General features: G+C 44.6%; 1 pseudogene across 1 annotated transcript; it reads right to left on the bottom strand.

Annotated features, from left to right (window-relative positions):
* Positions 1–66: 66 nt before the first annotated feature.
* LOC309383708 (actin, alpha skeletal muscle B-like) lies at positions 67–24809 on the bottom strand (annotated as a pseudogene). The gene is made up of 8 exons: positions 24675–24809; positions 19128–19250; positions 12442–12552; positions 11239–11323; positions 6068–6229; positions 5579–5758; positions 4582–4763; positions 67–210 (listed from the first exon to the last, which is right to left on the bottom strand). The product of its transcript is annotated as an actin, alpha skeletal muscle B-like (transcript).

The following is a 24809-nucleotide window of genomic DNA, read 5'->3' as shown; positions in this document are numbered from 1 at the left end:
GTAATACGCCCACTTTCCCTAAGAAAATAGTGAGAAATCACAAGGGAACCCCTTATAGTAAGCTACTCAAAAGCATTTACAACGGACAATGGATGGACCTGCTTCTTCATATTCATCTTTGCTAATCCACATTTGCTGGAAAGTTGACAGAGAAGCTAATATGGAACCTCTACTCCAAACAGAGTAGTTACATTCTGGAGGTGCAATTATCTAGAAAAAGTTTTTTAAAAAAGAAATGAATGCAAAAATCTGTTCATGATATCACTCATAATGGTTAAAGAGACTTCTATTTAATTTCATTTATAATTATTGTAGAAAACGGAGACAAAGCAGCATGGAGTTATAATATCTACAATAATTACAAGGTTCTACGGAAACCAAGACAATTGTTTAAAACAAACACTTATTAATCTACTTCTTGACAAATTCCGTGGTGGTCTTTAATTTATTTTTTTAGCTCAGTTTAAACTGAATGATTTAAACTGCTCTAGCGTAAAAGCTCAGGAACGTCACATAAAAGTAGCTTAAGAACACTTGAAAAGCAGCAGCTACATCTGAGCCTAACATGTCAATCATACTTGCGTTTTTCAATACAACTTTGATCCTTTCTCCTGAGTGGTATGGCTGGTTTATAGTACAAGTAGTCCTCAACTTACAGTATAACCATTCATTTAGTGGCCCTTCAAAGTTACAGCAGCAATGAAAAAGATGACTTATGACCGTTTTTCACACTTACAACCATTGCAGCCTCCCTGTGGTCACTTGATCAAAACTGGCAATAGGGTCATTTTTATGATGGTTGCAGTGTCCTGGAGTCATGTGATCACCTTTTGTGACCTTCTGACAATAATAATAATAATAATAATAATAATAATAATAATAATAATAATAATAATAATAATAATAATATTTAATGCTTCTAGACCGCCCCCTCTCCCGCAAGGGACTCGGGGCGGTGTACATTCATACAAAATATAACAAGATACAATAAAATAAAATTAAATATGTACAGTTGACAATTGACATGGAGGAGGTTAAAATGTAGTTAAAAGAACTGTACAAAGCAGATATAAAATAAATTCAAACCCCTAAAAACAAATACAGTAAATTAAAAAGCCCCTAAAATAACCAGATATAATACAAGCAAAGTCATTGAGAAAGCCATATTTACTAAACAACCATGTCACTGACTTTACATCTGCAGTGAATCACTTAACAACTGCAGCAAGAAAGGTTGTAAAATGGGGCAAAATTCACTTAACAAATGCCTCACTTAGCAACAGGTATTTTGGGCTCAATTGTGATTGTAAATTGAGGACTACATGTACCTCTTGAGATTACTGTATCATCCAGACCAGAGGTGATATTCAGCAGGTTCTGACCAGTTCTGGAGAACCAGTAGTGGAAATTTTGAGTAGTTCGGAGAACCGGTAAATACCACCTCTGGCTGGCCCCGCCCCCATCTATTCTCTGCCTCTCGAGTCCCAGCTGATCAGGAGGGAATGGGGATTTTGCAATAACCTTCCCCTGGAGTGGGGTGGGAATGAAGATTTTATAGTATCCTTTCCCTGCCACGCCCACCAAGACACACTCACAAAGCCATGCCATGCCAACCAAGCCATGCCCACAGAACGGGTAGTAAAAAAGATTGAATCCCACCACTGAGATTCCAGACATCTCTATAAATAAGCCAGAAAACAAACAATATTCTCTAATTAAATTGCACCAGCACCCAGAATATGATACAGAAAGCCACAAACAACAGATGGCCACATCCTGCCAATTCACTCCAGGAAAGAGCTAACAGGCTTGTAGTTTGTCTTGTGATCCAAATCTATTCCTATATGGCAGGAAGGTGGGAAGGGGAAAAAATGTTATTTAAATTTTATTTTAAAAATCAAAAAGTCTTTTTTTTTTAGGTATCACTTCTTGCTTGCTAGAGCAACAGTGGCCTTCTTGGAAAAACAGTTTAAAACTAGGTAGAACATTTGCTAAATTTGTGTATTCCAGTGTCAAGAAAGATAAGTGCATCATTAAGACGAATAGCAAGTGAGGTGTGTAAATAAACTTTTCACTGTATTAAAAATACAATAGATTATGATATCCCCAACCAGAGAAGGAACGTTGGTCCTACCTGAACATTCTTCCCAGCATGGCGCAGGATGGTCCAGGAATGGGTTGTTCAATCCTTATTTGTCCAAGAGACTGAGTCAGAATTGAAACCACACCTCCAGCTTCCCCTGCAGATATCCAATTCCGACGAGGAGCAGCTCCAACTAGAGAAACAAAGGAAGAACAGGTCCTGCCCGCAGCATTAGTAGCCCCAAGGGACATGGACCTAACCAAAAACAACAACTTGGGTGGGATCTGGACCGTCCTGCACCACTCTGAGAAGTTGCATGAGCTGTCTCTTAAGTGTGCATTTGGAGGACATAAATGTACGAAAGGAATTTGTGGGGACGGATAGGAATTCCAGTTGCAGGCCAAACTTTACCGTATTGAGGACCCAGAGATCTGAAGTAATATTCTCCCATCGGTCGGCAAACAATGCCAACTGGCCACCAATGGGAGCCGTCCAGACCCGCTCATTTATTCTGGCGGAAGAGGCATCTGCCCCCCCCAAAAGGGCCATTTACCCTGGGGCTGGAAACGTGACCTATCCCTGTAGGAAGACCTATCCTGCCCCCTGTCCTGATGTGGCTGAAAGTTTCTAGGCTGGTAACGATAATCTGTGTCAATACCCCTATAGGGAACCCTACGTATATATGGTGTATACTTGTATTCTGTTGTGGCAGGCAAAACCTTACGTTGTTGTTACCCTCAATGAGGATTGGGTCCAGAACCTTGACAAATAGCTTTTTTCCTGCATATGGGCCGGCCTCCAGCTTCCACTTCTCTTTGGCCTCCGCCTGCCAGTTTCGAAGCCGCACCATCTGCCTAGATGAAACAGAGGAAGAAAGAGCCCAGGAGGCAAACTTAGCAGCGTTCAAGGTCGCATCAGCTGAAAACTGAGTCGCAGCCACGACCTTGCTGATGTCCTGAAGCAGCCTCACATCGCGCGCTGGGACACGCTCCTGCATTTGCTCAAGCCACATCAGTGTGGCACGATTGAAGGAGGCGGCAGAGGAAGCAGCATTAATCGTCCATGTTGCCACCAGGAAGGTCTTACACAATGGCAGTTCAGTCCTCTTATCTTCTGTCGGCCACATCACTCGCCACCATGGCAGTTTGAGAAGCCAGGGCGGCTACAGGAGTGTCGACCTCTGGAATCTGTAATGCCTGGGAGAAATCAGGCTCCATGTTATAGAACCGTATGTCATTCCCACCTGGAAAGTACCTGTCTTGGCCCACTGCTTCTGGATGACATCCAGAAACAGTTTCAGTGCAGGGATCTCGTCTTTCTGCGCCGCGGGTTCCACAAGAAATGCTTTTTCTTTGGTGCTGCCTTAGAAGTCGAAGCCTCATCCCGGCCTCCTTCTCCTTCTGTTTGCCCTCCTCCATCTCAGCGGCTGCAGTGCTTCTGGCTTTAAATAGCCAGAAATGGAACAAATTAGGAGGAAACAAACCGGCAAAGACAGGGGAATCTGGTGCCAAACCTTCATCATCAGAAAGCTCTGTCTCCTTTTGTTCCTCCTCTTCCTGGAGTGAAACCTTGCTCCTCAGCGAAGGAGAGACCTCTCTGTGTGTTCTGTCTGGGCGAGCAACCGAATCCTGGATACGTCTGTGCTTGGCCTCCAAAATGGCCGCCCCAGGGCCCCATACTCATGAGGGAGAAGCCTTCAGGGAAAACCAGTAGTGCCGGTGAGCAAATGGCCCTAAGAATGTCTGGTCAGCCGTGCAGCTCTCCCGTATGTCCAGTCAGCGCCACGCACCCTCTTGTCGTCTCTCTGGCTATGCGGGAATGCCGGCGCTCCCCACACCAGCAGCCTCGATGTCCACCCGCTGCAACCCCTGAGAACCAGCGGCAACGCAGTGAAACCGCCCTGGCCTCTTACGAGCCAGTAATCAGAATCAAGCCGAACGGAGCAGCAATAGACACTGATGGCCGGCATGGCTGGCTGCTTACTTGTGAGGAACCTGGGAACCTCCAGGAGGATCCAGCCCGCACAATTCACTATCCTAACACAAGCAGGTGGGAAAGAACTTGTGAGCCAAGTTCAAACACCTTCCTTCCGCTAATAACATCAAAGATAAGTAAAATAAATAAATAAATGAAAAACTATTCTGAGGAAGAAACCAATTTTCACTCACAGCAAAAACATTTACATCTCTTTTCGGACAAGACTGAGTCGGAATTGGATATCTTCAGGGGAAGGGTTGGTTTCAATTCTGACTCAGTCTCTTGGGCAAATAAAGATTGAACCACCCATTGCTGGACCCTCCTGCGCCATCAGCTGGAGAATGTATGCCATTGATTCTGATTTCTATATCTCTGATATCTGCATCTTTCTTCATAAAACCTTTTATTTGTTTCTTTGAACAGAAATCAGACAATATATGAAAACAGCATTCTTTCCTAGGTAATATTTCAGGAATTCGTTATTAAATATCTATTAGCTGAATATTATACATAATATTTACTTTAATTCTCATAGTACTTGGAGCCAGTGCTGTGATTTCTTTCTGTATATGATCACCAATACCAAGGTACATGGTTGTTCCTCCAGAAAGCACATTATTGGCATAAAGATCTTTACGGAGATCAATATCACATTTCATGATGCTGTTGTAAGTTGTTTCCTGGATCCCAGCAGAATCCATTCCTGTAAAGAAATAAAATTAATGGATCAAAGGTTTCAAATTAGACTGCTTTTCCAAATCGGTGCCAAGAATGTAGTAGATGATTATATATTGTTTGATAATCTATAATAGTTTTCAGCCAAATGCATGATTTCTTTTATCCAGTTTATAAATACATCCAGTAATAAAATACATTTTATTTGGATGTCTTTATAAGAAAGGCATTTAAGGATGCCTACTGATATGATTAAATAGTCACAGGATTTATATCCCAGCAGTCTATATATAGACATGTAAATAAATTTCTCCCTGTCTTCTGTCAATTTGAGAATCTACCAATATTCATGTCAATATAAAAATCATATCCAAAGGTATTTTTATTTTTTAAAAAAACTCTTACACTGTTCCTGATTATAAAACAAATCAGCTATGCAACAATCACAAAGCAGACACATCCACAGGTTCACTAAGACATTCAACAAGAGCTTTAGCACACTTAAAGCATAAATGAGCTATGGTGGTGCAGTGGTTAGAATGCTGTACTGCAGGCTTCTGCTGACTGCTGGTTGCTGGCTGCAGTTCAGCAGTTCAGCAGTTCAGATCCCACCAGGCTCAAGATTGACTCAGCCTTCCATCCTTCTGAGGTGGGTAAAATGAGGACCCAGATTGTTGGGGGCCAGAGGTTAGCTCTGTAAACTGCTTAGAGAGGGCTATAAAAGCACCGTGAAGCAGTACATAAGTCTAAGTGCTATTGCTATAAGGAGCTTTGTACCACATTACTTCATCTTTGTTCAGCAGAGTCAAGCCACACAAAGAAGGGGAACATGTCCAGGCCGACCTGTGAACAATGGCTGGAAGAGAGTTTCAGGTCATCAAAATGTTGTGTTGAATTGGCCATTGGGAAGTTTGGAGCTCTTCTCCAAAAAAGATGAAGAAGCAGCAATAGCCATTTCATTCTCAAAATCCAGAGCCACATAGCATAACTTTTCCTTAATATATCGCACAATCTCATGCTCCACTGAAAATAGCCAAAGAAATATTCAACAAGGAGAACAATTGAAACAAGATTGAATAGGGGGATGAAGGGATTATAGTAATGTTAAGGAGGAACGGGGAGATCTGTAACTGCAAGAAAAAAAGGCATAAAGTTGGTCATGAACAACTTTGGTTAATCTAAAACATCAATAATGCTTAAGTTTCCCAGTAATATTTTATTAATACAGATTAATGAAAACCTTTTGGTAAGAAAAGACAGGTAGCACTTTATGCTGTTTTTATGGATATTATTGTGGACAGACAAAGCAGCCTTAACAAAAATGCTGATCACCTGTAATAACAAAAGAATATCCTCTCTCTGTAAGAATTTTCATGAGATAATCAGTGAGATCTCTTCCAGACAGATCTAGTTTCATGATAGCATGGGGCAGGGCATAACCTTCATAGATAGGTACATTATGTATCACACCATCTCCAGAGTCCAGAACAATTCCTACGAAAGCAGAAACAGAATGTCAATATTTTTCATTGCAGCCTCACTCTTTGCTTTTTAACATTTTTGTCTCTGAAAGGAAAAATTACAGGTTTTTCCCCACTTGCATCTAATCGTGGCACAAACATACCCTTAGAAAATCCCTTTTCTGCCATATTCCCATAAGGTTGCTTTCATTTCATCCCAACCCATAAGTAACACAGCTTGAAATCATCTGAATAATCAACTGGGATTAAAGTAATTGTAGCCCCTTAACCTGGCACTATCCAAGAGAAACTGAAGATCTATATAAATAAAAATGTAACGTACATTTGTTCAAAATCTCAAATCTCCGAAAGTTCTTCACCAATTGCTTTGAAATTTTGACACAACGTTGCATTCGAATACTTATTTATTATTTATTTATTATTCGTATTTATAGACCGCCCCCTCTCCCGAAAGGGACTCGGGGCGGTGTACAGTCACTAAAATGCGTTATAAAATACATACATAAAACAGTTAAATAATTAAATACGTAGGTGGAGGAGGTTGCAAGACTGTATATAGAATAATAAATATAGTACATTAAGAGCTCTAATAACCCAGGAGTTAAAATATTACCCAAAATTACCCATTAAAATATATCCACCGGGAGGTAAAAACTAAGAATGTGCCAGGCCAGCTAATCGAAACAGGTGAGTCTTTAATTTTTGACGGAAGGAACGGAAGTCAGTGGTAGTTCTAATATCGGGGGGGGGAGGTCATTCCAGAGGGTTGGGCCCATCACAGAGAAGGTCCTACCCCTAGGCATCGCCCGCTGGCACTGCCTAGTAGACGGCACCAGTAGTAGTCCCTCCCTGTGAGAGCGGATTGGTCGTAGGGATGTGTGCGGGAGGATACGATCCCGCAGGTAACTGGGTCCTGTGCCATGGAGCGCTTTAAAGATGGTAATCAATACCTTGAAACACACCCGAAAAACCACAGGTAGCCAGTGCAGCTCGCGCAGGAGAGGTGTCACGTGGGAGTATCTTGAGCTCCCCATAATCACCCGCGCGGCTACGTTCTGGACTAGCTGTAGTCTTCGGATGCGTCCCAAGGGAAGCCCCATACGCACATGTTTTTACATACGTATATAGATATCACACCTGTGACAGGTAAAAACATGCTTTTTTGTAAAACATGCTTTTTTGAAAGCAAGCGCCATCTGCTGGATGTAAAAGCAACACACGCTATACTAAATATTTCACGATTCCATTTCAATGTTTCTGATTACATTGTTATATTGATTTTTCATACATTTCCATTAATTTTCATTTTGATTTAATTATTTCATGTGACCTTGTGTTGGAATTGAGCTGTGTCGTTTACCATAGCGTTCATTTCGTGAGTATAGTATATTCGGGACAGTTCGACCTCTCTCCAGCTTTGTCCTGACGGTCCCTTTATATGTGTGGCTCGGCTGCGGCCACACCCTTTCCCCTTTCCGCCCCTCCTCCGGCGAGCACCCATTTCCACCAAGGGGAGCTGAAGGCCTTCAGCCTCCCCTTCCCCCCTCTCCCCTCCCCTCCCACCGGGCCTTTGCTGTCTGTGGAGGGGCGGCGCTTGCACCATCCTTCGGCTGCCTCCCCCCGCCCTTAAGCCGGTCTCCCCCCACCCAGCCCAGCAGACCTCCAGAGGAGGCAGAGGTGGAGCATCTCCTCAGCCCGGCCGGCCGTGCGTGCTCTCCAACCCCCCTCATAGCGAGCCAGCTACGGCCTCGCCATGGCTGCTCTGATGGGGGGCGGTGGCGGCAGTGTCAGCCTGAGGCACAGTGGGGCTGGGGCGCCCGCTGGGTGCCCCTTGAGGTGGTGACTGCAGCAGTGGCAGCATCTCTGGATGGGGCCATGCCCAGCGGGGGCTGCCTCGCGTCTGCATCACCAGGGGTGGCTCCTTCCTCCTCCTCCTCCTCCTGCTCCTCAGGAGATACTGGCCACCTCCTCTCGCCGCCGCCGCTGAGGGAAGCTGGGTCTGGGGCAGCGGCCACTTCCTCCTCCTCTCCTCCTCAGCCCCGATGGGCTGGCACCTGAGGGAGGCGGCGGTCTCCTCCTGCCCTCCTGGGGGGCCTCCGCCACAGAGCCTGGTGCTGCTCTCACAGGGAGGAGGAGCCATCGGGGGTCTAGCGGGTGCCCAGTTGAAGAAGAAGAGTGGCTTCCAGATCACCAGCGTGACCCCAGCGCAGATCTCGACCAGCCTCAGCTCCAACAAAAGCATCGCCAAAGACACGGAGAGCTACGATGACCTGGATGAGTCGTACACCGAGGACTTCTTCTCTTCCGAGATCCTGGACGTCTTGCTCTCCCAAGCCACCAACTTGGAGCAGCCTGAGTGCAGCTCCTCTGAGAAGATGCTCAACAACTTCCATGAGGCCGACAGCCCCGACACCATCTCCCCCAACTAGCCTCGCCTGGCCCAGCAGCACCGAGGTCTGACCAACAGCAGTGCCCCCCTGCCGCCCCACTACACCCATGGGGGACAGCCCCAGCCTCCCTCCCATGCTGGGGTCCCCCGCCCATGTCTGGAGGTCCCCCATCCAGCCGGTCATTCCGGATGCTGCCCGTCGTGGGGAGCTTGGAGGGCGCCAGGCCAGGGCCTGTGGGAGCATCTTTCGTGGCGGCTCTTGAGAAGCCACTGCAGCTCACTTCCATCTGGGGGCCGCCTCTGCCGGGGGAGCCATGGCCGGTGCAGTGAGTGGCAGGGCCCGCCAGGTGGGCAAGACTCTCACGAACCTTGCCGCTGCTGGTAACGGTATGAACCTGCCCAGAGGGAACCACCCTGGGAATGTTTCTTTCTTTGCATGCTTTTGAAATGTGCCCAGTCCAACGTCTTTCCAGCATTTGAAAATTTTTCTCACATGGACAATTATATGTTGCGTGTTCTAGAGTCGGCAAACCAGACAATCTCTATATCTGCACAGACAATGGAACAACAAAAAATATTGTATACCCACAAGCATTGTGAAATTAAACATATTAGAAACTTGCACTTTCTCTTTTCTTTCTTTTCCATTTAACCAGACTGGGCCACAGCAACGCGTGGCTGGGTACAGCTAGTATAAACATAAGATCTTTCACACTTCGACATCCATTTCTTTGGAGATAAGTGAAGTGATTGGAAGTGACTAAGAAGAAAAACAAAAGAGGCAAAATATATATCAGCTTATGCAGAAGCAGAAAAGTTGCAAGATTTGGATGGTCCCATCCCTGGTAGTATTTCAAGCAGGGCGACCAATCAGGGAACAGGGATTGCCCGCGTTTAGCCAAGCCGCATCTTGTCCAATCAGACACAGCTTGGCTGTTGCCGGCAGACAGGCAAGGAGAGTCTGACGTCACTGTAAGAATACTACAGGGCCCTTCAAATATAGGCTATGCATCAAATGCTCAGGAACCATAGGCCAAAAAACAAAAGTATTGATTTAATTATTTAAGTCAAGTAGCCTCTACTGATCAGTCTCTTTGCTGCTGTTGGCAAAGCTCACTATTTCATTACAACCCCTCGGACTGGCTATCACAGAGTCAGGTGGTAGAGATGCTAGTTTGTCAGAAAATAAAATATCCCAAATAGTGTTTGCTAGTTTGCTGATCGAACACAGGTAAGAGCCTATTTACGGACCTACCTTGTGGCATTAAGGGCGGCCAAACGTAGATATTGCGCTGCTCTTATTGCGTCCGCGGATAACCGCCCTGCCGCCCTGTTTAGGGTGACCCGCTCCCTCTTGTCACAGAGGACGCAAGGGGCACCTTTGCAGGGCAGAGCAGAGGAGTTTGGGGAATATCTGCAGGATAAAGTCGCTCAGATCTGGAGCGGATGGGCCCCCCTCAGTGGACCGGACGGGCCGCCAACAGCGAGTCTTGTGAGACCATCCTGGGAGGAGTTTGATTCTGTTGCCCCCGAGGATTTGGATAGGTTGCGTGGACGGCTGCGACCCACCACATGTTTAATGGACCCGTGTCCCTCCTGGTTGGTAACCTCCTCCAAACTGTACATATTTAATTATTTAATTTTTTATTGTATTTTTGTGATATTCTCTATGGACTGTACACTGCCCCGAGTCCCTTCTGGGAGAGGGGGCGGTCTAGAAGCACAAATAAATTGAAATTAAATAGTATCCCTGTTTCTATAGCTACAAAATGGTGTACTCAAGCCCTGGACGTAAAGACACTTTAATGAATATGTGTAAATTAATTGTGTTACAAATATTCAATATACCAGAGAGTATGAAAATACAACATATCCTAAAACAACTGTAGATGAGGACATATATTTCTGTCTACCTTTGTTAAATGATTTCAAGTAATCTTGGAAAAAATGATAACGTGCAATCCTTTCCTACAGTCAAGTTAGTTGAGATACTCTGCTATGTTCAAACCAGAGATGGGTTCCTGTCGGTTCGGCCCAATTCGGCGGAACCAGTAGTGGTATGGCAGCCTGGGTTGCCAGAACTGGCAGTGATCCAAGCCTGCCATGCCCCTGAACCACTTCTCTGGTCACTGCTGTTGCCGCCACCATCTTGCTTTTGAGTTCTGCACACGCGCAGAACAATTTTAATTGAACTGTGCATGAGTGCACTGTACGCATCCAGCACATGTGAGCAAAGCATGCGCATGAGTGCAACAGCAGTAAAACCGGCCAGAATCCATTCCTGGTTCAAATACTATACTCATATTGGCATTTGTTTCATCCATGCTTCAAATTACTTTTCACATTTGAATATCTAAATTTATTTAATTTTATAACATTGCAGGCAAGAATAGAGACATTATATCATACCTGAACATTTGTTTATCACAATATCACCGAGGGTGGGGTAGAACATTAATATAAAAGCTTCCCTGTATGAAATCAATAAGGAGTATTTTCTCATAAAGTTTGGTCGGATAAAAATCATTGTACTGTGTATCAGTGCTCAATGCAAGAGAAAATGGAAGACGATGGATATATTCATAGACATACATTTAAAAAAAAAGTTAATAGAAACTACAATCAAAATCTATTGGTAGCTTGTCCAGATGTATAGAAGGAGAGAACAGCTTGAATGGCCACATACATTGCTGGTACATTGAATGTTTCAAATATTATCTATAGGTGAAAAGCAACTCCGAATACGGAGAGAGAACAGCCATAGTCCTACACTAAGACATGGCACCGAAATTATCTTAAGAGCATACAACTTGGAACAATGGAATTATGTTAAAGGATGTAAATTCCATATAAAGGTTAGGAATAAAAATGTCTACAGCAATTTCACAGTAAAACTCATTTCAAAGGATGATGGTGAGAAACCTTGCACTTCTTGTGTTGTAGTGAAGACTAGATAGCTATCCACACAGTTGCTTCCATTTGGATTCCAGCACTGAACAGAGGATGGAATCAAGGCCCATGTGCCTCTTCAAGCATGATGGTTCCAAGAAAGAGGAACAGTTTGCTTTCCAAAGCATACTGAGACAACAGTGCGTGTCTGCATTTTTATGGATAAAATAACTGATATATTGTATCTGTTGTGTTATTTTACAATTGATTATTTTAATACTTTTATGTAGCAAGCCACCCAGAGTCATTGATATAAGATGGGCAGCAAATCAATTTCATAATAATAAAATACCCATCAGAAGAGATTCATTTCCTATGTTATATATGCAGGGGCAAGAATCATATGTAAAGTTTAGCCATAATGTGACTGGGGAGGAAGAAGGGGGCTTTGTAAAGTGTTCATACTACCATATACATTCTCAGTTAGCATCTCTTTATGGACATTGGCTTGTTTCAACCAGCATAACAAATTATAACTTATTTTCTATTTGTTTGACTTGTTCCATTTATTCTTCTTTTTCAGAACTTATCTTGTTTCTTGCTCTGTGGTTAAAACAAACTTTGTTTGGTGTCAAGGATAGGAACAGTCTATCCTATGTAATAATGCTCATCTATCAAATTGTGTGGAAAAAGTAGTTTGACTCAAAGAAGTAGGATATTAAAAACTTGCCACAGGCTAGGATTTAAATTAAGGAGGTGACAGCACAAATATGGCAAGATAAGAACTGATTAATCAAGAAAATAGATCAATAGATCTTTATATCAGGAATAAATACTGCTATTGATGCCATATCATGAAATTGTATTTCTGTGGTTATTGCATGAGTTTTCTTGTTCAGAAGAAAGGCAGTTCTTAATTTGAGGAGAAACAATATCCAAATAATTACCTGAGTCATTTTCTTTCGATTAGCCTTGGGATTTAAAAGAGCTTCTGTTAGCAGCACAGGATGCTCTTCAGGGGCAACACGAAGTTCATTGTAGAAAGAATGATGCCAAATCTTAAAATGGCAAACAATTTTTATTGCGCATCGGGCAAGGAGAATGACAGATCAATGCAAAAATGCAAAATGGAATGAAAATGGGAATTCTTACCCAAATTTTAATTTGCACTGAGGGGTCTATCTTAGCTGACTCAATTTTACAACATTTCATACAATTGCATTGTACCACTGGGGAGATGCATATTTCATTTAGTCCCATACAGAAACTATTCAGGCATTTAATATCCATATCACATGAGCATGACAGATACTCCCAATGCTCTGCAACTACGAAAGGAAATCCTTGTGCAACACTCTTGCTGCAAGCAGTATTAAGGCACAACTCCCTACGAGGTTGATATTGTTAGATTGGGAAATGGATAGGCACACACAGGCTTAACGGTAACAACAGCTCTTTATTAAGTACAACAAGTGAGAACAATCCAGTGAAGGTTGAGTCTGACAGCAGCCCTTTTATAGGGAGCTGTCAGACCCTTCGACCAATAGGATTAAACCTCTGTTCCCACCGGAACAGAGGGTCTTGCTGGAAACCACTGTAGTTAGAACAAGTATCTAACACCCCTCCCCTCTTGGATGGAACAATCCTACTAGTTACGTAGTCACGCAGGTAGGTGGGCTTTTGGGTCGCTCTGCCTGACCTGTGCAGTTCAGTAGGAGGGGTTTCCTTGGACAGGTCGGATGGACCTGTTTGCTCCACAGCTCTGCTTGGTGGAAGCTCCTGGAACCTTTCACAGGCCGCGGCTGGAGCTTCTAGAGCCGGTTCGCTCGGAGTTCGCTGCAGGCCTCCAACAAAACAAGATAAGTTTCCCAGTATCCTCAGACTGGAGCTGGCCATGGAAGGAGTGAGTATTTGCTCCATTTGGGTAGGGCTTTGACTAACTTGTGCAGGAGTTACCTCTGGTTGTTTAAGAGTGGAGTTGGAGAGGCGGCCACAGTGTTGGTCAATATACAGTACCTTCTCCAATTCCTACTGTCCTCGAGCTCTAGGAGGTAAGAGCGAGGGCCAGTGATGCCTATCACTGTGGCTGGAATCCATAGAGTTCCCCTGGCATAGTTGTGGGTGTATACCGAATCCCCTACGCTAAAAATCCAAGTCTTGCTTGTGGAGTCTGGGGGCAATGAGACAGAATAATTGGGGTGTAGCCGGTCTAAATGGGACCTTAGCCAGAGACCCATGAGAAGCTCGGAGGGGCTTCTCCCTGTAGTGGCACTGGGTGTGATGTGCTGAATTAGCAAATAGTGGTCAACCCATGTTTGCCAATCTCCCGGGCCCATCCTAGAGAGGGCCTCTTTTGCAGATCTCACCATTCTCTCCACCTGACCATTGGAGGCCGGATGGAATGGCACAACCAGGGCATGCCTGATTCCCTGAGCTGCTAGGAAGGTCTCAAATTGCATGGCTGTGAAATGGGGCCCATTGTCAGAGACCAAGACATCGGGCAGGCCATGCATGGAGAAAAGTCTCCGTAGCACCTTGATGACTACTTCTGCCGTAGTGGAGGTCATCAGGACTACCTCTAACCATTTCGAGTAGGTGTCCACAACTACGAGGAAAGTTTAGCCATGAACTGGGCCAGCAAAATCAATGTGCACCCTAGATCACGGTGCTTGAGGTTGCTCCCACTCCTTAGCAGGCGCCTCTGGGGGAGCTGGTCTGGACTCTTGGCACGGTGTGCAGGTAGCCACCCATTCTTCGATCTCCCTGTCCATGTTAGGCCACCACACGTAACTCCCTGGCCTATGAGCTTGTCAATTTTGGGACGGAGAGTAAAAGGTACTCTCCTGGGCTTTAGCCTTATTGGGGCTATGTTGGGGTCCAAACTAAAGGAAATTGGAGTCCCCATATACTTACCCAGACCGGTGCCAAAGACGTCCTCGAACTCCTTAAAGATGACTTCAGCGCTGTCGTCTTTCAAGGCGTTGATACCGGTCCCTTCTAGGGCCAGGGCTTGGAACCAATCTAGCCCTAGGAGGCTCTGCAGGTTGCCGCTGACCACTGTCACTGGGAGTTTCCCGCTGAACTGCTTGAACTTCACCTGGAAGGTGCCTTGGCACACGATGGGGACCCGGGTTCCCTGGTAATTGCGTAGGCGGATGACAGGGGTGCAAAGATGCTGCTTCTTTAGGCTAGGGATAGCCTGCTTCAGGGTAGACCACGGTATGATGCTCAGTGATGACTCGGTGTCGATCTCCATCTCACATGAGGACTGAGACCTTTAGCTTTTTGGACCGCTTGGTGTGGACTTGGCCGATTGACGTGTGGTAGGTGACTCTATTGTCGCCCTCTGAGCACCGTGGTGGTTTCTGCCAGGCCCCTTGGTTGGGCCTCTGTTGGTGGTTTGGTGCATTTGTAGGCTGCGAGGCAGTGGCAGGGAATTCGCTGCGGCACACCTTGGCGATGTGCCCCTTTCACTCACAGCGCTGGCAGGTTGTGTCACGGAAATGGCAAGCCAATCTGGCATGGTCTCCTCCGCAGCTAGCACAAGGCGGGAGACGTGATTTGAATTTGTGCATCGACTGGGCGCGGCTACTGTCATCTTCTTCACCTTCTGAGCTCTCGGGCTCTGCAGCCTCGCAATGTATGTGTGTCCTCTTTCGCACATCTTCTGGAGCACTTTGGTGCTGCAGAGTCTCAGTAGATTTGACCGCTAATTCAGTCACCCTGGCTTCATCCAAGGCGATCTGTAGAGTGAGCTTAGGTTTAGCGAGTAACCTCTTCTGTAGATAAATGTCCCATATGCTGCAAATTATGCGGTCCAGAATCAGCTCATCCAGGTCTCAGAATTCGCAGTACACTGCAGCCTTGTGGAGTGCCGCAATGTACTCATTAATCGACTTGCCCTCTTTCTGGTTCCTGATGTTAAACTCATGCCGGCGAACGTGCTTAAACGGCTTGGGTGCATAGTGAGTCCTTAGCGTCTGCTGACGTGCTGACTGATTGTAGCAGTTTCGGCTCAGAGAGGTCTTTCGCATCTTGAACATTTCCCGGCCACAGTACCCGAGGAACATGTTCTTCTTGCGGCTTTCAGAAAGGCCCATGAGGTCGTTTGCCTCAAGGAAACAGTCAAATCGTAGCATGTATGAGTCCCAGTGCTCGGTGACTGGGTCATACGGAGTCGGTGGGGCGTGCATGGCCATTTTGTGTTCAGAGGGCATTTTGCATTTGCCACTCAATAATGGCTGCTTGAAGCCGCGCTGAGCTCCGGGCTGGATGTAGTTACTGGATTGCAACGCTCTTTTCAGTTTGCCTAGTTGCCTTCCAATCCCAGGCTTAATGGTAACAACAGCTCTTTATTAAAGTACAACAAGTAAGAACAATCCAGCGAAGGTTGAATCTGACAGCAGCCCTTTTATAGGGAGCTGTCAGACCCTTCGACCAATAGGATTAAACCTCTGTTCCCGCCGGAACAGAGGACCTTGGCGGAAACCACTGTAGTTAGAACAAGTATCTAACAGATATCATTTAAGTGACACCAGGCGAGTAAGACATAACCAGAACATCCCTGAGATTTTCCTTAATATTCGGATAATATGGTCATGTTTTCATATAAGTTCTGGCAGCAAATGCTTCAAACAACCATGCTTGGAAGTTCTGTTACAGAGACCTGAATCTGAGATTTTTGAAATTTTTACTGCTGCAAAAATTTTCATTACAGTGACTTTCAGGATTGTCCATAATGGAAAAAGTTGCCCAAGGGACTTAAGTGTAATATATTACATACTAAATCAACGGCTTGTCATTTTATTCATATATAATGACTAGGTTCCCCCTATTTTGTGTCTAATTTTTCACATTTTATAAATGCTAAAGGGAAACCCTTCCGTTTTCCACCTGCAATGGCATTTCAAATTTTAAAATTAGATGTAAGGAAGAGCTAAGAATGATTTCTACGTGCTATGAAAGAACAATAAAGATTAGAAATAATGCCACGTTCTTGTCCTTTCTCTTTTGTGCACCACATATGTTGAATGCCACTCTGAGCAGATGAACCCAGATCTAGACTCCATGGTTTTGCATTTCAAGTCTCAACATTAATTTAGCATCATGTGACAGCTCCTACAATAAATCTGGCTGCAGCACACAAAGGTGTGTGCAATGTTTCAAAATTGCTCTAAGAACAGTTGTTCTGTCCTCACTGCTTCATTTAATTTTGTGCATGCTATCGTCCAAGTTCAAGTTGCCAACTAGATCATTTGGAGGAGAGTTCCTGCTGTTGAATCTGGGATGGATCAGAAGCAGAGCTGAAGAAGCTTCTTGGATGAGAAGAGAAACGTCTTCAAAGAAAAACCAGAAAGTCCACTTGCCTCTTGAAAAAGCACTTTTGAGACTCTCTTCACTTTTGGAACTTTCATATAATTTTATTAGAAGAGATGAATTTGTTGCGGGCTACATGTGAAGGTTTAGCTAGGGTGCCAGGTTTTGTTTTAGTTTTTAATACTTGTGTTTTTAATATTTTTTGTGGTACATAGATGCTGTTTTATCTTTTGGTTCTGAGACACCCGATGTTTGGTATAAGTTGGGTGGCCAATTTTAAAAATAAAATAAGAAAAGAAAAGAACATCTTTCACAGATTATTGAACACGAGTGGAGATGATGAAACAAAACTGCGCCCTTGCAAATGAAGGCAGAGAGGTGACTGCTAGAGGATCTTGAGAGAAAGATATGAAGTCTTGCTAGCTACCTTCCTTGCTTCTCAGCTTTTAATGATTTAGCATATTTGGGTAAACACAGCTGGTAATTTCGGGAGACAAAGCATCAAGCAAACACAGCGAAGAATGTATCACATATGCCACCTTTTAAACTTTAGAACTATTTGACAATACAGGAAATAGAAATGAAAGGGTAAAGGGGGAATTACAGAGAAGTAGTGGGAATAATTAGGGCTTTGAATAGGATCATGTGAAACGTTATTTATGGAAAGGCTATGCTACCATCTAGAGGACAAAGTATGTCATTCCATTCCCTCCAGCCTATCCTCAAAAAAAGCAGAAGTACAGCATATCTGTGGAGATTCTCCATAGAGTGAATCTATGCTTAACTGGAGAAGCTTCTTCGATGAGAAGAAAAATGTTTTCAAAGAAAAAACAAACAAAGTCCAGTTGCCTTTTGGAAAAGCACTTTGGGATAATAGCATGGAAGTTCTCTGAATCAGCTAAAGGGGCAAAGAAAGGACGAGGCAGGTTCTGAAGGCCAAGGGAAGGAAACTGTTCTGACTTAGCTTCCCAAGAGGGTGAAGTAACTCCTTGTCCTGACAAAAAACCCTTTTATTAATTTACTGTGAATTCTGCCCAGCAAAGTCTTTCAAGTGAGGATTCAGAGTCACGTACCTTATCTGGCTGGGAGAGCTGACAGGCTGATATCTGCAAAACTTGGCAAGGAGTCTCAGAGAGAGTCACAAACCAATTAAGCAAACTAATGGTCTCCTGCAAACTCCACTCCCCTTTCGCTCCTCTTTTATTTCCTCTGGGAAGGGCCATTCATCTTCAACCTGTGGCCTTACTCCAAAGTTGACTCCTGTTCTTTAGCTGTTCCCTTTGTCTGGCAACTCTTGCATGCACACACTGGGAACAGGCTCCAGCTGTTTGTCTGCCTCACTGATGTCTGACTCTGAAGGCATCTGATAACTGGCATATGGTGCTGGGCCCCACTCTGCTTCCAACACAGAGCCCTCATCAGAGCCTTCCCCAGACTCCAGGACTGGTCCATGTTCCTATCCAACCTCCTCAGTCTCTGAATCTGCTGCCAGCTGTGCAGGCCGCTGTTAGGCCACACAGAGAAACTAAAAAATTCTCATCATAGCCTCATGATTTCTATAGAGTGTTTAGATATGAGCCTTCATGTGAAAAACAAATTCTCTAAGCGACTTCTAAAGTTCTGCTAAAGCAATCGTATAAAATCAAGCAAGCAAGCAAACAAAAATATTTATGACAGAACAGAGCACACATTCAGTCTGGATCTCTACAAAAGTTTCAGCATGGAAGCAATAACTTTATATCGGTTTTTGCTTATGTCTATTCCCTATCATAGATATGCTCCCCTTCTTCCACATGAAGAGACCTTGTTTCTTCACGGAGCAGAAATACAAGCAAACATACAGCAATATGCACGCTTAGCACTTCCAGATTCTTCACACAAATTGGCCTGTGATGATCTTGTGGCACAGACAAGTGTATGGGAACAACATATCCACAAAAAGCATGACCTTGTTTTGTTTGTTTGTTTTGTTTTGTTTTATTGGATTTATATGCCGCCCTTCTCCCAAAGGACTCAGGGCGGCGTACAGCATTAAAAAACACATATTACAAAACTTAAAAGAAAATTAGAAACAATCCAAGAAACAAACTGAATTAATATAACACTAACATTTTAAAAATTAGATAAAACTAACAGGCCAGATCTCAAGAAAAAGCAAGGTCTCCCCCCTCCCCCATTGTTTTGGTAGAGAAATATTGTACAAAAGAAACTCTCTGGTTGTCCCAATGCAGAAGAATTAGCTATCTCATTGGTGCAGGTACTATTACTTGACCCTTTAAAAAGTAACAAATCATAGGGAGTCACAAAAAGCACTCACCTTTTCCCTGTCATTGCCATTTGTGATAATGCGGTGCTCAATGGGATATTTCAGGGTCAGAATACCTCATTTACTTTGTGCTTCATCCCCAACATAGCTATCTTTCTGTCCCATCCCTACTCCCTTCAAAATGTACCAATCACAGGAAAACATCACCATTAACACTGTATCACAAACATTACATAGACTAACTAGTGTCTGGTGTAATTCAACATCAGCATTAACAACAAGAGGGGCAAATTCTTTTTTCCCCCTGCTTTTTGTCTTTGGAAATCCCACACAATTCCCTTCATAGCTTTCCCTGCACAGGTAAGTCAACACTCCTCTTCCTGAAGCAATTATAAAACCATTAGAAAATCGGTCAACATGAATGTACAGGCAGTCCTCATATAACGTCCACTCATTCAGCAACCATTCAGGAACACGACACTATGGAACTAGAGTTGCTTGTAAAAGTTCTTATAATTGTGGCTGTCACAGCATTCCCACACTTGGCGTTCATCTGATCATTATTTGCAACCTTCATTGTCTAAAAAAAGTCAATGAGGAAGCTGGCAGGAGATTGCAAATGAAGATCATGTGAGTGCAAGATGTTACAACCATACAGGATTTACCTAATAATGGGACTGCCAGAATTGCTGTCATAAGTTAGGGTGGTCATGTGACATCACACCAAAAATCTATGTTGCTTAGCAATGGTCCCAATTACTGTAAACAAGTGAAGACTACCTGTACTATATTGTGTGGGACCAATACAAATTCCATAAGGTATGGGTTTCAAACTTTCAAATTTCAATATTTGATTTACTTCAGTGGGAAAACGACCTGCTACATCACACTTTTACTGATATTTTTTTTTCCAAGCAAGAGGATTGCAGCTGATGCAATTACCAGTATATACCAGTCTGGAAGAGGTTCCATGGAGGATTGTGGATTGCACTGCTAAATAAGCATATAAGATTGTTCTGTAACTCTCCCATTAAAATCAACAAGATTTAATGTTTAATTATACCCAAATTCTATGCCATACATCAAATACTCCACAGCAGCTCTCATCAAGAGGTAATTTACTTTCCAACTATCCTATCTTTGCTTTTGATACACATTTAGAATTGCTAAGTCTGTTTTGCTTTACTTTAGCTTATATTTTAAAATACTGATTTATTTGATGTTGTGATGTTCCTTCAGGGGTGGGTTCCTGCCAGTTCTAACCTCTTCTATAGAAGAGGTTCCACAAATCTACCGTGCCATTTAGAACCGGTTCCAGCTCCCTCCCCCTGCCCGTCCGCACCACGCTTGCCCTGCCGGCTGCTCACTGATTGGCTGGCTCACCAATCACCCCGCACACCTCTAAGAGTCCTATCTAAACCTTAAAGTCTTAAAGTTGTCAAGTTTGAACATTCCTGGGGTTTTTTTCCTAAAAGGTTAGGGGTGCAAGGGTCTTGTAACTTGACAGCTTTAAGACTTGCACACTTCAATGCCAGAGTTCCTGAGCCAACATAACTGGAGGAGGAATTCTGGAGTTGAAGTCCACAAGTCTTAAAGCTGTCAAGTTTGAACACCCTGGGTTTTTTTTTCTAAAGGGTTAATGGTGCAAAGGTCTTGTAACTTGACAGCTTTAAGACTTGCGTGCTTCAAATACCAGAGTTTCTGAGCCAACATTTTGGTTGCTAAGCAAGAGCGTTGTTAAGTGAATTTCACCACATTTTACAAGTTGGCCCTGCCCACCCAGTCACATGACTGCCAAGCCACTCCCACTCGGTCACATGGCTGGCAAGTCACTCCCACCAGGTCACAAAGCTGGCAAGCCACTTCCACAAAGCAGGCCACACCTACAGAAGAGGTTCTAAAAATTTTTGAAACACACCACTGTGTTCCTTTGAATTTTTTTTTATAAAACTATGTTGATTACATGGAAAATATTAAACTACAACATATACAAACAATGCTATAACTATACCGTATTTGTAAACTATGTTATATAACATAGTTATAGTAGCTTTTCTTTTTAAAATGCACATTCTAGGACAGTGATGGCGAACCTTTTTTTGCTCCCGTGCCATAAGTGGGGGGAGCGCAGGGGGGTCGAGTGCGGGCGTGCCACACCCATAATGCAACACGCGACCCCCGCCAGTGCGCATGCGCGCACAACGCGCGACCCCTCCCATTTTTACATGATTTTTTTGCCCTTCCCAGGCTCCAGGGGCTTTATAGGAGCCTGGGGAGGGCAAAAAGAGCCTCCCCGACACCCCCGGAGGCCCTCCGGAGGCTGACAAGCTAGGACACAAATACACACAGGCACGAAGTCTATAATATGCATAATTCAGAATCCCCGGACGTTTACATTTCCACGACAGTAGTTCTTGAACCACCCAGCTGAGCAGACACGCATACATAAAACGAGCGTGAAAGTCGCTGGGCAAAACCTGGTGAGATTCTCTCAGTTTGGGATCTCCGCTCTCATCTCTTTCCCCTCCCCACGCCGCTCTGTCGTCTGCGTTTCCCTCTCGTTTTACATCCCTTCCCAACGCCACTCGCGTTTCAATGCGCGCTCCAATTCCACACGCGGCCGCGAATGTGAACCAGCGCACACACACACACCGAGTCAGACACAGGCTGAGCGGGCAAACCTGCGGCCGCCAGCCGGGCTGTCGGTCCCTTTAAGAGTGGTGCCTCTGACATCACGGCCAGCTGCAGTGAGCCGGGCTGGGTGCTGCTAAACTGGGGATGATTGTGAATTCTCCTCGCGCCCCTCGTCAGTTCCCAGCCAAGCGGATCCCGTGATCCAGCGGGATCCGGTAGAGGGGGCGCCTTGTGCTTTCCATCCTGGGTGTGTGGGTCTGTGTGTGTGTATGTATGTAGGTCCGTGAGCAGGCGCGTGTGTGTGTGTGTGTGCGCCTACGTGTGAGCGAAAAAGCAGGGGAACCGAGTCACAGACAACCCAGCCGCCTCTCGGCGGCCGACTGCGGCACCAGTGTCCGATCAAAGCCCCCAGGACAAGGTCGGTAGCGGCGGCAGCTGCCATCCTGTCCCTCCCCATTGCGGCTCAGCTTCATCTCTCAACGCCACGGCAACTGGCTGAGCCGAGCCGAGCCTCCCCCTTGCTTCCTCCGCCGGTGGGATCCTTTGAAGAAACAGGGCGCTCTGGGATTCGTAGCGGCCTGGGCATTTCCACCCGTCTTTTTGTCTTTCTTTGCGGTGCTTTTTCTTTCTTGTTTTCTTCTCTCTCTCTCTCTCCCTCTGAGCGCTTAAAACCACGCTCCGAGCAAACCGGAAGTGACTTCCGGGTTGCTCGGAGCGTGGTTTTAAGCGCTCCGAAGGCATCAGGGAAGCCTCGGACGGTCCCTGAAGCCTTCGGAACGCTTAAAATGACCCTCCGAGCAACCCGGAAGTGACTTCCGGGTTGCTCTGAGAGTGGTTTTAAGCGTTCCGAAGGCTTCAGGGACGGTCCCTGAAGCCTCCGGGGGGGGGCGGGGGAGGCTCTTTTCACCCTCCCCAGGCTCCTATAAAGCCTCTGGAGCCTGGGGAAGGTGAAAAATAGCTTTTAAAAATGGTGAGCTCAGCTGGCCAGCGTACGCATGCCAGCGCACGCATGCAGCGCCTCGCGTGCCCTGACAAATGACCCTCTGAGCAACCCGGAAGTGACTTCCGGGTTGCTCGGAGCGTGGTTTTAAGCGTTCCGAAGGCTTCAGGGACGGTCCCTGAAGCCTCCGGGGGGGGGGGAGGCTCTTTTCACCCTCCCCAGGCTCCTATAAAGCCTCTGGAGCCTGGGGAAGGTGAAAAATAGCTTTTAAAAATGGTGAGCTCAGCTGGCCAGCGTACGCATGCCAGCGCACGCATGCAGCGCCTCGCGTGCCCTGACAAATGGCTCCGCGTGCCACTTGTGGCATGCGTGCCATAGGTTCGCCATCACGGTTCTAGGATTTAACATGCAGGTGTAAAACCCTGAATTCATAGAGACAATCTCATGTTTGGTAAAGTATTTTTAATCTATAAATTTTATTCTGTTTCCTACAGGCTGCCTTAATCAGTTGATTGCAAGTGACTTACATTGTCATTATTTATCTTAGATGATCATTCATCTTGTGAAGAGAAATGACTGCCCTATGTTTTATACATTATATTCTAGTCATTGATATGCAACATTGATAACATCCAAGAATTAAACAATATTTTATTCTAAAATATTTTGTACAAAGTTCTATATCTATCATTAGGCAGTACAGCCATTTGCCTCAACTAACAGAGGCTGAATAGGACAGTAATTGCCAGGAGTGTAGGCAGGAAAAGTAAAATAAAGTCAAGATGGAAGCTGCAACTGTATGATTTTCATACATGCATCGCTCATCGCGACACATGTAAAAACGGAACATGTAAAAAAAGAACAAGCCACCTTCTTGATGTTCCCTGGGTGGCAACTTCCTTGCTCTTTCTCTGAATCTCCTGCCTTTTTCTTTTATTCACAACAAAGTTTTGCTCACCACCTTGCCAGTTTTAGTTTCCTAAATTGGTCTGCTGTCTTCAGAAATAGTGATCAGCTTAGTGGTGGGATTCAAATAATTTAACAACCGGTTCTCTGCCTTAATGACCAGCTGGATAGGCGTGACTCAGTGTCATGTGACTGGGTGGGCGTGGTAAACTCAATGTCACTCACGTCAATGGATGCTTCGCTTTAGCTGTTACAATATAATAAGGGTTAACCGAAGAGGCAGTTTCTGTAAGCAAGGCAATAAAGATTAGGCTAGAAGCAATACCAGAAGGTTTCCTTGTTTGTTTGTTTATTTGGATTTATATGCCGCCCTTCTCCAAAAAATAGCCTTCCTTATAGGATTAGCCCTATGAAGTGGAAAAAAACAAAATAAGGTTTCTTCCAACAACCAGTTCTCCGAACTGCTTAGAAAGTTGACAATCGGTTCTCCCGAACCGGTGTGAACTGGCTGAATCTCACCACTACATCAGCTGAAGGAAAATTCAGTTAAGAATCCACTAATTTCCTACTTATGGAATAGGAGATTTTTTTAAAAAGCATTGGAGCCAGCCAGTTTTATAAAACTGTTGAAAAATGTGTAATGCTTTTTGAGATATACTCAAATCAAATGCAGTGATTTTTAAAATAGTAAGGAATGACTTATCACCAGTCTTCCGTGTGTGTGTGTGTGTGTGTGTGTGTGTGTGTATTTGTGTTACAACCCCTGGTATGCCCAAATATGGGAGGGAGCTCACTCCTCCCTCTTTCTGTCCTTCGGCTCATCACAGAAAACCATCCAGGCAGAAACCCATATTTTTATTTTTAATGTTGCCTTTTTATATTTGTGTTGTATTTGTGCTGATAAATAAATAAAGGGAGACTAGTATGGATCCATTTCAAGCTATTTATGAACACATCCCAGGTTCAAATCCCAGTAAGGGTATGGCTAGCTGATGAGAGCTAAATAGCTTGAAATGGATCTATACTAGTCTCCCTTTATTTATTTATCAGCACAAATACAACACACACACACACACTATATATATATGGATATATATATGGATATATATATTTTATACTGACCTTGGGTGCCGAGGTCGCCCAACAATAGATGGAAAGACAGCCCATGGAATATCATCCCCTGCAAATCCAGCCTTACAAAGCCCAGAACCATTATCACAAACAAGAGCTGTGGTTTCATCATCATCACCCAT

The sequence above is a fragment of the Natrix helvetica genome (genome assembly GCF_964273705.1).
Source record: "Natrix helvetica genome assembly, chromosome: 1".
In the NCBI taxonomy this organism is placed as follows: Eukaryota; Metazoa; Chordata; class Lepidosauria; order Squamata; family Natricidae; genus Natrix; species Natrix helvetica.
This window is presented reverse-complemented; position numbering and strand designations above follow the sequence as displayed.